This window comes from Pimephales promelas, chromosome 11 (assembly GCF_988280905.1).
Source record: "Pimephales promelas chromosome 11, fPimPro1.hap1.1, whole genome shotgun sequence".
In the NCBI taxonomy this organism is placed as follows: Eukaryota; Metazoa; Chordata; class Actinopteri; order Cypriniformes; family Leuciscidae; genus Pimephales; species Pimephales promelas.
In genome coordinates this window covers 29660494-29676351 of record NC_142779.1, presented here as the reverse complement: position 1 = coordinate 29676351, position 15858 = coordinate 29660494, and positions in this window count along the sequence as shown.

The following is a 15858-nucleotide window of genomic DNA, read 5'->3' as shown; positions in this document are numbered from 1 at the left end:
GGACACTCGTGCCCAGACACAAATCCTGCACCTCTCCCGGCACCGGAGCATGTTGGCGTGACAAGGCATCAGCATTACGGTTGCTCTTTCCTGACCTATACTTGATCTCGAAATCAAAAGCTGCCAACTGCGCCGCCCAACGATGTTCCATAGCCCCTAACTTTGCTGACATCAAGTAGCTGAGGGGGTTATTGTCAGTAAATACTATGCACTTATGACCCAGGAGATACTCTCTAAACTTCTCGGTCATAGCCCATTTAATTTAAAATAAAATTCCAACTTCATCGAGCTGTAAGTGGAGGTATTACGCTCGGTAGGCTTAAGGCTACGGCTACCATACACTATGGGACGCACCTTACCCTGCTGTTCCTGTGACAGGACTGCCCCTAGCCCGCCATAGCTGGCATCGACCTCCAGGATGAAGGGTAACGAAAAGTCTGCATAAGCCAACACTGGAGTAGTAGTGAGCTTACTCTTTAAAAGCTCAAAGCTACCCTCGCACTCCTCGGACCAAGCTCTGGAAAAGCTCCCCCGCATACGTGCATCATTTTTCGGGGCTGCCAATGCCGCCACCAGCCTATGCAGAGGCGCTGCTAGCCTAGAAAACTCCTCCACAAAACGGCGATAGTAGCTGGCAAACCCCAAAAATGAACGCAACTCAGCAACACTAGTTGGACGACACCATTGTGCCACTGCCTTAATCTTATCCGGGTCCGTCGAGACTCCCTCAGCAGATATCACATGGCCCAGATATCGGACTTCCTGTTTGAAAAAGGCACATTTACTCAATTTGACCTTTAACCCCTCCTTCTGCAAGCGCTGTAACACAACCTCCATCCTGTTCAGATGTTGCCCAACAGAAGAAGAGAAAACAACAATGTCGTCCAACTACAAGAGTAAAGACTGGCCCTGTTGATCACCGAACAATCGCTCCATTAGACGTTGGAAGGTGCTCGGGGCGTTGCACAATCCGAAGGGCATTCTATTCCATTCGAATAGGCCAAACGGTGTACAGAAGGCAGTCTTAGGCTTGTCAGCCTCTTCAACAGGGACCTGATTGTACCCGCTGGCCAGGTCCATGGTGGAAAACCAACGGGCCCCTGACAGCGAGTCCAATGTCTCCTCGATACGAGGTAAAGGAAATGCATCCCGCCTGGTCTTAGCGTTTAAATGACGGTAGTCTACACAGAGGCGCAGACTACCATCCTTCTTCTTGACCAAAACGATAGGCGAGGCATAAGGGCTGCAACTCTCTCTAATCACCTGGGTCTCCAACAACTGGTTGATGTGCGCCTTCACCACCTCGTACTCGGAGGGAGGAATCCGCCTATACCGCTGGCGCACCGGAACATCATCCAGCAGGGGAATACTATGGGAAATAAGGTTAGTACAGCCTAAATCCCCATCATGCATGGAAAACACAGAGGAATACTTCTCCAGTAGCGCCCGTACACCCGCCTGTTCTTCCAACGGTAACACAGATAAATCAACTAGTCCTATCTTCTCGTGTTCCGCGAGAGTAGCCTGTGCAAGCTGTGCACTCACCTGGGCAGTGGTCGATGAAATTTCCTTTACGTCAGGGGGTAAACTGACCATATACGCATGGTGGACGGTACCCAGGACAGTGCTTGCATAGAGTACCACCTCTACTGTGCCCACATTAACCACGGGGACATAAACAGTACCGCAATTCACCCTCACTAGAGCAGGAGACACCAACAAACCAGATGGGAGACCTGACTCTGCTGGCTCGAACAGGACAGTGCCATTCGAGTACTGTACCGAGCAGGTGGCTGCCACCAATTTCATGGTGCCACCTGGAACACGACTTACCCGACGCCCACGGGTCTTAACTCGCCCTCCCTGCCCCGAAACCGACTGGTTGTCCACGCGATGACAATGATGTAGGGCCTGTGACACAGAACTAGGTGCCTGAGACACGAGGGGTAACTCGAACAGGGCTGGTCCATACTGGCCAAAGAGATCCCGATAGCAGCGGCCCAGGATGTTCATCCCTAGAACCCCGGGGACCTGAACGCACAAACCCCCTGGGGGGTCCCTGACTACTAACACCCCACAACCCAAGACCAAACTACCACAAAGTTCCACATCAAGTTCCAGATAACCGATGTACGGAATGGAGAGGCCATTTGCTGCACGGAGTTGTAACCAGTGACAAGACCTAAGCTGTTCCTGACCCCGAGATCCAAAATTTGTCACGAAACAGCTCTCTGTAATGGTGGACACCATCGAACCGGTGTCAACCAGGCAAGGTATCTGAACCCCCCCCCATACGCACAACTAGCTGCGGACATGTTGACATGAAACGAGACATAAAATCTAAATTAATCGACACACGCGAGCCTGTCTGTTCCCCTACCAAGCTGCGGCCCTGCAACTTAGCGGGCACTAGTTTTCCGACGGTTGCTCAGACTGAGGCTGCTCACTCCTCAATGGAACCAAACGGTCACGACCCGACGGGGTCCGAACTGGTCTACGCTGCCCTTCGCAATCCCTGGCAAAATGGCCAGGCCGCTGACACCGTCTGCAAATAATTGGATTAACTGGCGGCGATTGAATACGTGGCTGACGATTTTGAAGTTGGGCCATGCCTTGAGACAGCTGATTCAATTGTTGTTGTTGGCTTCTCAACATGTCGCGCAATTCACTCAGTTCAGAGATCGCCAAGTCACCAGTTACCCTGGTCTGTTGTTGCCCCTGTACCCCATACTGGATGCCATACGTAGATGGAATGGATTGGCTTCGAGCCCGCATACCCCCGGGCATTCCTTCCCGCTCCCAGCGAATAGCCTCACTGCGGACATCTAACAACGTAGCGGTAGGCTGCCGACGGACCAGCTGCTTAAGTTCACGCCGTAAAGCACTATCACTCACATATTCGACAAATTGGTCACGCAATAAAATTTCCGCGTTCGGCATACCATGAGGCGACTGGCGTTTAACCCTTTGCAGGAGATTCATTAGAGCCAGGGAGAATTCCAACAGTGTCTCCCCCTCTTGCTGTCTCCTGGAAAAAAAAGACTCCTGAAGGGCTACATATGATTGTGTACACCCATACAGATCGCGCAATGCTTTGAAGATTTTATTTGGGTCCCCCCTCTCGTCCTCCGACCGATACCGGATCTCCTCCCTTGCCTCCCCCTCCAGGTGATCAAAAAGAAAATAGGCCTGATCAGCGACGGAGAGATGGCGAACCCGTATACAAGCCTGAGCCTCCTCCACCCACTCGTTGATGCCAATGCCCGAACTACCACTAAATTTTGGACACTTTCGGTCCCTAGGAATAAAAACAAACCGTTCAGTTATGGGCGCACTAGCACCAACGAGTGGGGGGTCCACACTTTCTGGAATAGAAGCATTTGATGGACCAGGTTGTACAACGGGGGCTTGATCTTGCCGTAATTTTTCGTTATCTGCTTTTAATTGTGCTACCAATTCTCTCAATTCACGCAATTCCTCTTCCATAGCTGCGAACCACGCAATCACTTACCACCACGGAAAAAAAATGATCAGAGGGTCACACCTACCCGCCGCAACAGGATCAACACCGTCCACTTCCTGCTATAAACAAGAAAAAAAATAAGAGATTTTTTTTTTTTTTTTTTTTTTTTAAACTCACGTCTCTGCCTTAAACAACTGACACACCACCCTGCCGACTATACGCCAAATGTGGCATCGATCGGCTTTTGGGGGTTCTAATAAATAATTTTAAAAAATAAAGAATTTGTGATAGTCGACTACGCCACCCTGACTCAAACAGGGAATATACCCAATATTGCACTAAGCCACACAGGTTCGTGGGTGTCAGGAAGGTCAGAGACGCAAGAACAATCAAATTACAGAAAAAATATTTTATTAGTGTACAAAAGTTTAAAAAAACATCACTTCATTCTTTTAAAAACAAGGCACACATGATATCATTGAAAGAGAACAATTCTCAGGGGCATCAATGATGGCTCCTACAACCCAATCCCCCACCCACAAGGGTGGAAGGACTTCTAGAACCTGGTTTTCTTACCCAAGGCAAACCCAAGAAAAAAAGAACAACCCACCCAGGCTGGGGCTACAGGCGGAAGGACCACTTATAGGCTTTTCCAAAAAGCACGATCTTACTCACACACACACCACACGTCACCGTGCACGTAAATCACACACTGGCACTTCAAAAGTGTCTCCCCACAGCAGCACCACAATGCAGAGGAGGTCCTTCCGCCGAAGCACCTCAGTCCCTGGGGAGAAACAAACAGACAGCTGGGTTTAATACAACCCTAAAAATAAGCAGTAACAAAACATACAAATACTCATGATCAAGGCCACAAAAGACCAGCTGATCTTCAAATGAACAACAAAAAAAGACACGTAATTAAGCAAAAGAAAAACACACCTAAACAAACGTAACTCTCACACACACACACACACGAATGAAACTAAATAAATCACAACACGCACGGTGAGCCTAGGGAGAATAACAGAAGTCGAGGCTGTTATAGCACACACACACACACACACACACGCATCCACACCCACGCACAGTAGTGTGCGTCCAACTATCACTCAAATTGTGATACTCAGTCCCTCTAAAAGTAAGCAGAAAGTAGACAGTGGAATCCCGGCAACGGGCGCGTCGACCAACGCCGAGTCACAGCAATAGAGGAAGCAGCACGAACACTGCAGTTCATCAAGCGGGGCTCTGATTCCTACAAAGTCCAATCGCGGCGGACATGGAAAGATAGATCGTGACGGAAACCCGTCCGGATGACGAGAGAGGAGACCCCGCACTTTACAAACACCCACAGGAAGATAATACTTCATAAACAATTCCCGTAGGCTACTGTTTACCGCGACCATCAATCCCGGCAACCGGCTAACGTTGAAGAAGGAGCAGACACCCAATCTGAGCTGGTAGTGAAACGTCGAAAAAAAACTAGTGGACACACTATAATGCAAAGAAGTGAAGACCCATCAATAGCGTTCTCAACGCATGACTCACATCCACTATCAACACATACCTGCGGCACCAGTCGATGACGAAACAAGGAGGGACGAGTTGTGACGCTCTTTGGTTAAGACATCCCCTGATTAAATACCCCATTCTCTTCCTCTGATAGGATGCCACAACCGTCACTCAATTACATAATTCCATCACATATATATATATATATATATATATATATAATACATTTTTTACATTTCAATGTATCTGAATGGTTTTAACTATGTAAAGGATATTACATTGTTAAAGCATTTGGTCTTGGTGGACAAGGTCTTCTATGTACACTACTGCTGCTTGCTAATGCCAAAAGATTCACAGACTGGCTACTATGAGCATGTAAGTTATGCTGCTGCACAAATAGACACAAGCTCATTGGCTGCAGAATCAAAGGCAAATCAGCTTGTGCCATTTTGTAAATTATGTGATTGCAAGCTGATCCAACACATTCTCATCCCAAGACGTCATCTAAATGACGCTTTTGACCATATGTCAACATCCGACGTTTTAGGGTACTCTTTAACGTCAGTTAGATGACGATCCTAGGGCGTCAACTAACTGACGCGTTACCTTTAGCGTCAGTTAGATGACGCGGGTAGGTTTAGGTCTGGGGTAGGGTTAGGATTAGATAGCGTCATCTACAGTAGGTGCACAACCAGAATTACACTTACCGCCGCGGTAAATCCACCGCGGCAGAAATAAACAAGCCGTATTTCAAAGTCGTTCATGAAATGACCACCAGGTGGCGCAAAGGGACATTTAGCGAAAGCTAAACGTAATTATGTAAAAGTAGCCTACATTTTAAATAGAAAATAGCTTTAAGCTATTTTCTATTTAAAATGTAGGATATAAACTTTTATATCAGAACATTTTATTAATCAAAAGTTAAAATAGGCGCAGTCAGTGAAAATAAATTGGGTGCTTTCAATGACGCTATTGAGGAATGAGAAGAGTGCTCTCGCAAAATTACATTTTGCTTTCGCTAAATGTCCATTTGCGCCACTTGGTGGTCATTTCGCGAACGACTTTAAAAAAAAGTCTGGTCTATTTTCTCCGCGAGCGATACGAGCCAATTCTGGCAGGAAGTTACACCAAGAAACACTCGTGTAAACACTCTTGTACTAAGTGTACAATTTTCTTGGTTACAGAAACATGGTGTATTTATATTATGAGGTTATTTACTTACCCATGATATAAAAAATAGCTCTGAATAAACAATAACTGAGCAGAAGCGCTTGTCAACCTCCGCGAAGTATGCGTTGCTTCAGCATCCGGTGTGACGTTTAGTGTATATGTCTATGCATTGCAGGGACTGAGAGACTCTCTATATTTGCTACGGTGAAATCACAAAACTTAATGCACAAAAAAAAAATGTACAATGAACAATGTGTGTAAACAAAATGTAATAAACAATCAGTTTTGATGAGGAAAATAAACTACTGTATACTATTTGTACAGATTAGAACCCAGAACCTCTGATACACTTGGCTAAAGTTCTGCCATGGGAAGTTCATGACCATTAAAAGTTCATGACCATTAAAGTTCAGTTTAGACCCTTTAAATTAGGAATGAATGAGATTAATGGAGTACCAGTCATGTAGTTATGGATGAAACTTCTAGACAAAATTGGTGAAACCCAGGAAGTGTTAAAGTCACATTTATTTATATAGCGCTTTTCACAATACAGATTGTATCAAAGCAGCTTCACACTGATAAAATGAAAGTAGCACAACACAGATCAACAACATTGCTAAACACTAAATAACCCCAACTGAGCAAGCTCAAAGCAAGCCAAAAGCAAGGCGACAGTGGCAAGGAACCAAAACTCCATCAGATTGGATGGAGAAAAAACCTTGGGAGAACCCAGGCTCAGTCGGGGGCCAGTTCTCCTCTGGCTTACATTCATATTGTTTAAATATAAATATTAAATATAAATATTGTTTATGAATCAAACGGCGCCATAACATATCGCAGGCGTTGAGTCGTCTCTTCACAGGCGTTGAGTCGTCTCATCACAGGCGTTGGGGCATCCGAAATCCCCGTGAGAGGCTGGAGACAAAACTGGACCTGATGAACGCCATTTTTCTCGGGACAAGCGTCCCGAGATAACAGCAGAAAGGCAGATGGGAAATAATTAGCATAGCTGATGTTCATAATGATTTCCGTTATAACTCACAAACTCTCCGTAACCTGAACTCTCCGCAACCCAACCATACGCGCCGACCCGTTTGTCTAAAAGGCTGTCGAGCCCCACTGGTGCGTTAAGCAGTTTCAGTGGCAAACGGTTCCGTATGGCATAACAGAGGACTAGAAGGTAAGCATTATGTGAATGCTTGACTAAAGAGATGCGTCTTTAATCTAGTTTTAAACTGTGTCAGCGAGTCAGAGGCTCGGACCGTATCGGGAAGGCCATTCCAGAGTTTTGGAGCTAAATGCGAGAACGCCCTCCCTTACTGGACTTCGATATCCTAGGAATGACCAGAAGCCTTGAATTTAGTGATCTTAAGGAACGCGGTGGATTGTAGGGCGAAAGAAGGTCAGTTAAGTACATAGGTGCTAAACCATTCAGGGCTTTATAGGTCAGTAGTAGTATTTTGTAGTTGATGCGGAACTTAATAGGTAACCAGTGTAGAGATGATAAAATCGGTGTTATATGATCATATTTTCTTGACCTAGTAAGAACTCTAGCAGCTGCATTTTGTACTAACTGTAGCCTGTTTATTGAGGATGCAGGACAATCAGCTAATAAAGCATTACAGTAATCTAGTCTCGAGGTCATGAATGCGTGAACTAATTTTTCTGCATCAGAAATAGATAGCATGTTACGTAGCTTAGCAATGTTTCTAAGGTGGAAAAAGGCTGTTCTTGTAACATATGAAATATGATCTTCGAAAGACAAGTTGCGGTCTAGTATAACACCCAGGTCTTTTACTGTAGTGGATAAAGTAACAGGACATCTGTCTATATTAAAGTTGTATTGTAAGAGGTTTTGTGAGTAGTTTTTTGGACCAATAAGTAATACCTCCGTTTTATCTGAATTTAATAGCAGGAAATTACGCGTCATCCAGCATTTTATATCTTTGAGACACTCTGTCATTTTAGATGAGTTAGTGTTTTCATCTGGTCGTGATGAAATATATAATTGAGTGTCGTCAGCGTAACAGTGGAAATTAATTCCATGTTTTCTTATAATATTACCAAGTGGCAGCATATATATTGAGAATAGCAGAGGGCCTAAAACCGATCCTTGCGGTACTCCATAGTCTGACGTTATCTTTGATTTTTTCCCATTTAAACAGACAAAATGAGAACGGTCCGATAAGTACGATCTAAACCAGCTTAATGCCTGTCCCTGGACACCGGTGAAGTTTTGTAGTCGATCCAAGAGTATTATATGATCTATAGTGTCGAACGCAGCGCTAAGATCAAGTAGGACTAGTATTGAGATACAGCCTTGGTCAGAAGCTAAAAGTAAATCATTTGTAATTTTAACTAGCGCAGTTTCTGTACTATGATGCGGTCTGAATCCTGACTGGAATTTTTCATAGATATCATTTTCTTGCAAAAAAGAGCACAATTGAGCGGACACTACTTTTTCAAGTATTTTGGACATAAATGGAAGATTTGAAATGGGTCTGTAATTTGCCAAGTTATTTGGATCTAATTGCGGTTTCTTAATGAGCGGTTTTATTACAGCCAGCTTGTATATTTTTGGGACATGACCTAAAGATAAAGACGAGTTAATAATATTGAGGAGAGGCTCTTCCACTGCAGGTAATAGTTATTTCAGTAGTTTAGTGGGTATTGGATCTAATAAACATGTTGTTGGTTTAGATGCAATGATAAGATATTTTACAGTAGTAGAAAGTGCCCAGGTTTGAACTACTTCAACCATATCCATCTGCATGCCCCCAGGTCCGATGTTGTAGCTCAGGAGTGCACCGATTTAAAAAAAAAAAAAAAAAAAAAAAAAACTTTCTCAGCTTTGAGGAAGTACCAGGGTTACATGTCTGTGGTGCTCAGTCTGGTTGCAGGAGAAGATTGTCACAAAAAAGGACACTTTGAATAGAAACGAGCTGTGGGAACATTCTTAAAAAATATTGTTTGTGTTATATAAATACATTTTTTTTATAATGACAAAATTTTAATTTTTGTGCGGAATAATTGCTTACCTGCTTGTATAACTTAACTGCTTAGCATAACTGCTTGTAACTTGTCAATCATCATATTTTGGTCAGAACACATTTAGAGTTTGTAGCCAACATCTTTGAATTATCAATAAAGCGTGCATATTGCAGTTTATTAAAGCAGCCTCGTGATAAAACATGCTGCAGCAGTAAATGGATCTTTATTGAGTCTGCAGATTAGCAGAATTTATTTTTATTTGACTATGACTAGCCTTTGTGAAGAGAGGTTGAAAATTTAAGCTGCTTTCCATTAAATTATGCATACGAAATGATTCTGAAAGTTAAAGGAGGCCAGAATTGTTTGAAGATTAGCCTGCTTGATCCCCACTGTTCCTCGCGACATCATTTTAGACACAAAGTCTTGGGGATGAGAACAGGAAGATTGTGCAGGCATATGCTGATCGTAGTTTCAATTAAATTCCAACGACACTCCTGGATTTATATTAATATCACCTCTGAAGACTCTGCAGCGCCTGCTTAAAAACCACACAATCTGAATCCATTAACAACAACAGAACAGAAATACTATGTATCTCGGCAACTACTAAGCCTGGATGATATAAATAAAACAATTGAGACAGAATTACAGATATTTTTGGCATTACACCTACATAATTAAAAAAAAAAAAAAAAAAAAAAAAATACGACTTTTTTCTACAAAGGCTTATTAATTTAAATCAGAGGAACCATTCAGTTTGAATGTTTAATGTACAGTAATTAGTAAAAAAAATACATTTATAGTATTTTATAAGTATGTATTTGTATTTTATTTAGGTACATTTATATACATTAATAGTTGTAAATTAATAGTAAAACTATTCCTACTAATTAAATTAAATTCTAGCTGTAATTTGTCGTCATGTTTCAGTGTGGTTCACTTTCAGAAAAAAAAAGGTCCAAAAGCTGTCACTGGGGTTGTAGCTTTTCAAAAGGTATGCTTTTGTACCTAAAGGGTGCATGTTAGTACCTTATGGTACATATTAGCACCTAACCTAAGAACATGGTTGTCTAGTTACCTGGAGAACAGAAAGCAGTATGTTGAAATACAAAACAATAAATCACAACTGTTGCAGGTTACATGTGGGGTGCCACAGGGTTCAGTGTTGGGGCCATTATTATTTAACCTCTATATAAATAATATATGTCAAGTATCGCAAATTGTAGAAACCATTCTTTTTGCTGATGACACAAATTTATTATGCTGTGGTGAAAATTTGGAGAAGCTACTGGATACCATGGAAAAGGAAGTGAGTAGGATGAAGATTTGGTTTGATGAAAATAAACTAACATTAAATCTGAGTAAAACTAAATTTATAATATTTGGGAACCGATCAACTGACACGGATAAAAAACTAATGATAAATGGTATAGAACTAGAGCGAGTATCTGAAATAAAATTCCTCGGGGTAGTTATTGATAACAAATTAAGCTGGAAACCACACATAAACTATATTAAAACCAAAATATCCAAGTCATTGGCAATATTAAATAAGGCTAAAGACTTATTGAATAAGGCTTCTCTAAATATGTTGTACTGCTCCTTCATACTCCCGTACATGACTTATTGTGTGGAAGTATGGGGGAATACTTACAAAACAAATACACACCCAATCTTCATCTTACAAAAAAGGGCTATTCGAATCATACATAAAACAGCATACAGAGAACCAACAAACCCATTGTTCATTAAACTCAAAATATTAAAGTTCAAAGATCTGATTGATTATAAAATTATTCAAATTGTTTTTAGAGCTCACAACAACCAATTACCTAGAAATATCCAAGAGCTTTTCCAATTACGAGAAAACACATATAATTTTAGAGGAATATCAATGTTTAGTAGACCGCAGATTCGCACAAACACTAAGTTGCACTGTATACCAACCCAGGGTGTTATACTGTGGAACAGTAGCAACAATGATTTAAAATTATGTAAAAACTTATTGCAATTGAAATATATGTTTAAAAAAAGAATCCTTGATGGATATGAGCTGGAACAGTGATTTTCTTTTTTCAACCTTAGGTAAAGTAAACCTTAGGTAAGTTAGTTTAAGTAGTTAAAATATTATTGAAGTGGGGATAGGACAAGAAAAGTTATTCTAACTTCTTCCTACCCCCTTTGAACATGATTGTTGTTTGGACCATCTGTAGATGATCTTTTTTTCTTGATGTTGATGATTAACTATTTATTTTTTACTTTTTATTCAGTTTTTGTTGTTGTGTTTTTTTTTTTTTTTAACATGTTCAATAAAGAGAATAATAGTAAAAAAATGTCCATATTAGCACCTAAAATACATATTAGCACCTAAAATGTACATATTAGAAGCAAAATGTACATATTAGCACCCAAATGTACATATTAGCACCTAAAATGTGCATATTGGCACCTAAATGTACATACTGGCACCTAAATGTACATATTAGCACCTAAAATGGACAAAAGTTTACCTTTTGAAAAGGTACAGTCCCAGTGACAGCTTTAAAAAAAAAAAAAAATTTCTGAGAGTGTTCTTAAGATTATTTACTGATTTTCACATCATCCCATTAACATTGTCAGTTTATCCTTCAAATGTGAAGTGAACTATACTTAACATAGATTTTCTTAGATGGGGAAGTCACTTAACCTAGGGCAGAGACTTCACTGGAAGTCATGAGTTTAGAAAGACACATCCATCCTGGTGAACTCAAACTCAGATTGATGTAGCAGAAGTAGGTTGACATGAAAGGGTTGAGTACACCGTATCCTCTCAGTAAATGAGAAGAAAAGGCAGCAGCAAGCACCAAGATTGTGCTTATTTTATGACATATCTCCTCATTTATCAGAACTGACAAGTGAAATGATGATTTGTTTGGAAGTAAGCTTCTACACCTGATGCCAAAATCCTTTTGTTTGGTTCATACACTATTTTGAGGAATGGTTGAGCACAGACACCTCGTGATTCGCTAAAATGCCAGCATAAACACTAGATGTGCTTTAAGCAGACGTTGTATAAAATTCTTCACATGTCCATCTCAGAATATTTTAAAGTGCATTATTCTATAAGATATATAGTCTGTGTATTAGTCACATTTGTGACCACATACTAGGTTTCTAACTAAGCAGGATCCTCACGGATTACAGCATATCCATGTTTGTTGCAGTACCAACAATGCTGGAAAAGTAATCTTTATGTATGCAAAAATATATTAATTATTAAGTAGGCCTATTCTGCCATTATCATTCATACTACTAAAATATAGTACGCAGAAAAACACTCAACCAATGTGTGTTATGTAGACAGTAATAATAGACTGTTACTGGTAGTGGTTACTGCTAACACACATCTGGAATTTATGGTGTGTTTATACAGAACAGTCAATCAGCTAGTGTAAAACTTTTGAGAAAGAAGCACTGGCCTTAGGATGAGCTACTATATTTATATACATAAAATGAGGAAAAGACTGCATCAAACTGTACCTCGCAACTCACAAAGACTTGCTTCATACACCCCATGGCTACTGCCTGAATCATTTTATGAAAAATCTCAGAAATAATACTTATTGTTCATCAGGGCCAACCACTTTTCTATCTGTGGATTTCTAAAACAAGAACCCATAAATTCAGTGCAGCACTTTGGCTCAGCGGTTACTCAAGATTTTGAATTATAAATGCTGCGGCTTAATTTTGCATGCTGCAGATTATGAATGACAGAGAGGCAAACCAGGGTGTCAGGCTGTATAAACTCAGATTCTCTACTGGCCAGATAAAATATGCTGGAGTTTAAATAGAAAATCACATGTAACTGTCACCATAAACACATAAGCAACAAATTATGCAAAAGTTGTGTCTGGGCGAGTTTGCACAATGTTCTTGTAGCACGTACCATTCTGAAGACAAAAAACTTATTTTTGCTGTTGCTGTTTTTTGTTTGTTTGTTTTGTTTTCCAGCATGGCAGATTTTCTCATTCCAAAAAGCAGGATGACAGAGAAGTGAAAAAATCATTGGATTTATGTAAAAATAAAAAAATAAACAATTATACCGTATTAGCATTCTTACTTATTTCACATACTTGCATTCTTACTTAACAAAAACAGTCTGAGTTTGATGTAAAAATACGGTCAGTTACTGTTTTTGTGTTAGAGCATATAGCTGTTAAATTTAAGTTTTATACTGTAGCTGACAATATGGTATTTAGCTGTTAATTTAAAAAAAAACAAAAAACAAAAAACAGTAACACACCATATTTTATGATGCTGGCAACCACAGCTGCCAGTAGTTTACCATTTTTTTACAGGATTATTTTTTTACAGTGCAATGATTTCCTGCATTTCCTGCAGTCTGAAGTTATGACTTCACTTTGTAGGACAACTCGGAAGTTAGCGGTGCATGGGTTCCCTCGATCGAAAAGCTATGCATTTTCCCCTTAGACTTTTGAAAAACCGCAAAATATAAGATCCGCGTTCAACAGAGTTTTGTCTATCAAGATAATCTTTACAAGAAGCCTATATAAAGTTTAAAAAACCCACACGCAGGTTATAACTGGTGTGTTTTATGTCATAGATCAAAACCTTAAAATATTTATAGGCTTTGACCACAGACCTTTTTTCAAGCGATTTAGCAAAAACCTATTCAAAAAACCTATAGACTTTAGAGCGAGGGAACCGTAAGTGCTAAAATGCGAACTCACTTCCGCGTTTTTGCCCACAAAGTGATGTCATAACTTCAGCACTCTATCCACAAGTTTCCTACGCCCCATGAGGCCTTGCGTCAAAAGTGGGCGCGACTTCCGGTTCATAGTAAACAAAGCGCGTACATTTAAACAAATGTACACAGGAAGATTCGTCGTGTTTTGGGAGGTGATGGAAACTACAGTCGTTGGCAGGATCACTCTGATTTCGTTTTCAGCTTATGTTCAAAACAATCACGTTTAAGCCACTTAATTACCCAGATAGCAAACTGACATTGAATCAACGTAGAAATATGACATCGAAACAACGTTGATCTGACATTGTTTTGCTCATCGAATTAACGTTGAACCAACGTCAGACGCGTCATTCTTTCAAAACTAACGGAAAATCAACTTGAAATCAACGCGTTGTTTCAACGTTATGAAAGCAAACCAATTTTCGATTTTCATTTAGCTTTGAAGAATGCCGCGTCTGACGTTGGTTCAACGTTAATTCGATTAGCAAAATCAACGTTGTTTCAATGTCATGAGAGACGTCGTTTCCACGTTGATTCAATGTCAGTTTGCTATCTGGGTAGTTTAGTCCGGTTATACATACAACTGCGAACAGCACATGTTGTTGTCCCTGAGCTCCGTAACGACATCTCTCATAAAGATTTGCGTCTTTAAATAGTAAAATAATTCTCCGAAAAACAGCTAGCCTCTTCGCTAACTAACACACAAAATACCATTGGAATGCTACTTCCGCCGCGTCACCGGAAGTTTCACCCACTTTATTTTTTACAGGAGCGCCCCTCGGAAACTTGTGGATAGATGAGCTCTGCTCCAAATACTAGAGCTCGTTGTCTTGCTGACTATAAGACAGCCTGCTAACTGACACGGAACCTCAGAGCCAATAGAAAAGGTTCCGTGTCAGTTAGCAAGCTGTCTTAGGGCCGGTTCACATATCGCGTCTTTTGCACGCTCAAGTTCGTTATTTCAAATATAGGCGCGTAGTATGCGCGCTCATAATGGAAGCGACGCGGTCGCGGTGCGACGCGCTCGTTTTTTCCAAGCGCGTCCGCGCCGCGTCGAGATAAAAACATCTCAACTTTTCAGAATGCCGCAAGCGCATTATAAGCGCACAATAGGTCACGTGACAAGAACCAACCAGAGCGCAACCGCCCTAGCGTTTTGGAAAAAGGAGAATGCGGCGCGCCCGGCGTTTTCTACGCGTTTTAGGCGCTATATGTGAATCCGGCCTTAGCCAGCAACTCTGAATGACATACAAGCAGCGTAACTTACAGTGGATCTCAAAAGAGTTATCTGTTAATTAAAATAAACAAAAATAATTTTAATTGGCATTTCAAATTGGAATTGTCTCTGGTTTGTGCAATGCATTCTGGTCTTGCCTTCTCCACAAATGATACCTGGGTATGTTAGAAGGCTGTTCTACAATATTATCTTTTGGCCTTTAGATCTGTGATGCCTTAAAATATTGTCAATATGTGCCTTTTATTGAACTTCATTTTTACAATCCACTACACTCTTGTCTTGTCATTATGGCTATGCTCACAAAAAAAAGAAAAAAAGTCAGAAACTAGCATATTTTAAAGGGTTATTCAATATGTCAGTCAGCTTCTTTAGAAGAAGGGAGGGGGGTGTCTCAAGTTAGTCGTTCTTATTAGTTACCGGCAAAGGCAAAATTCACGGTGAGAATATTACCAATTGATTTTTTTTTTAAAGAAAAAAAAAATGCGTTTCAAAAGCCTTCCAATCGAATTTGCATTGCCATAACTTTATCTATGAAACTGAGGCTTTATGAATGATTGGTGGAAAGTGTAAACAAGATCAGAGGTCAGGTTGTGTGTACACATAATAATGAGTGTCTCGAATTAATGAGGTCCAGAGGTTCACTCCTTCAACAACATGTCACGGACCAAGAAATTGGATGGGTGCCATGCAAATCAAATGTGGACTAAGCAGGAAAAATGGAATATGGGTCACTGATTA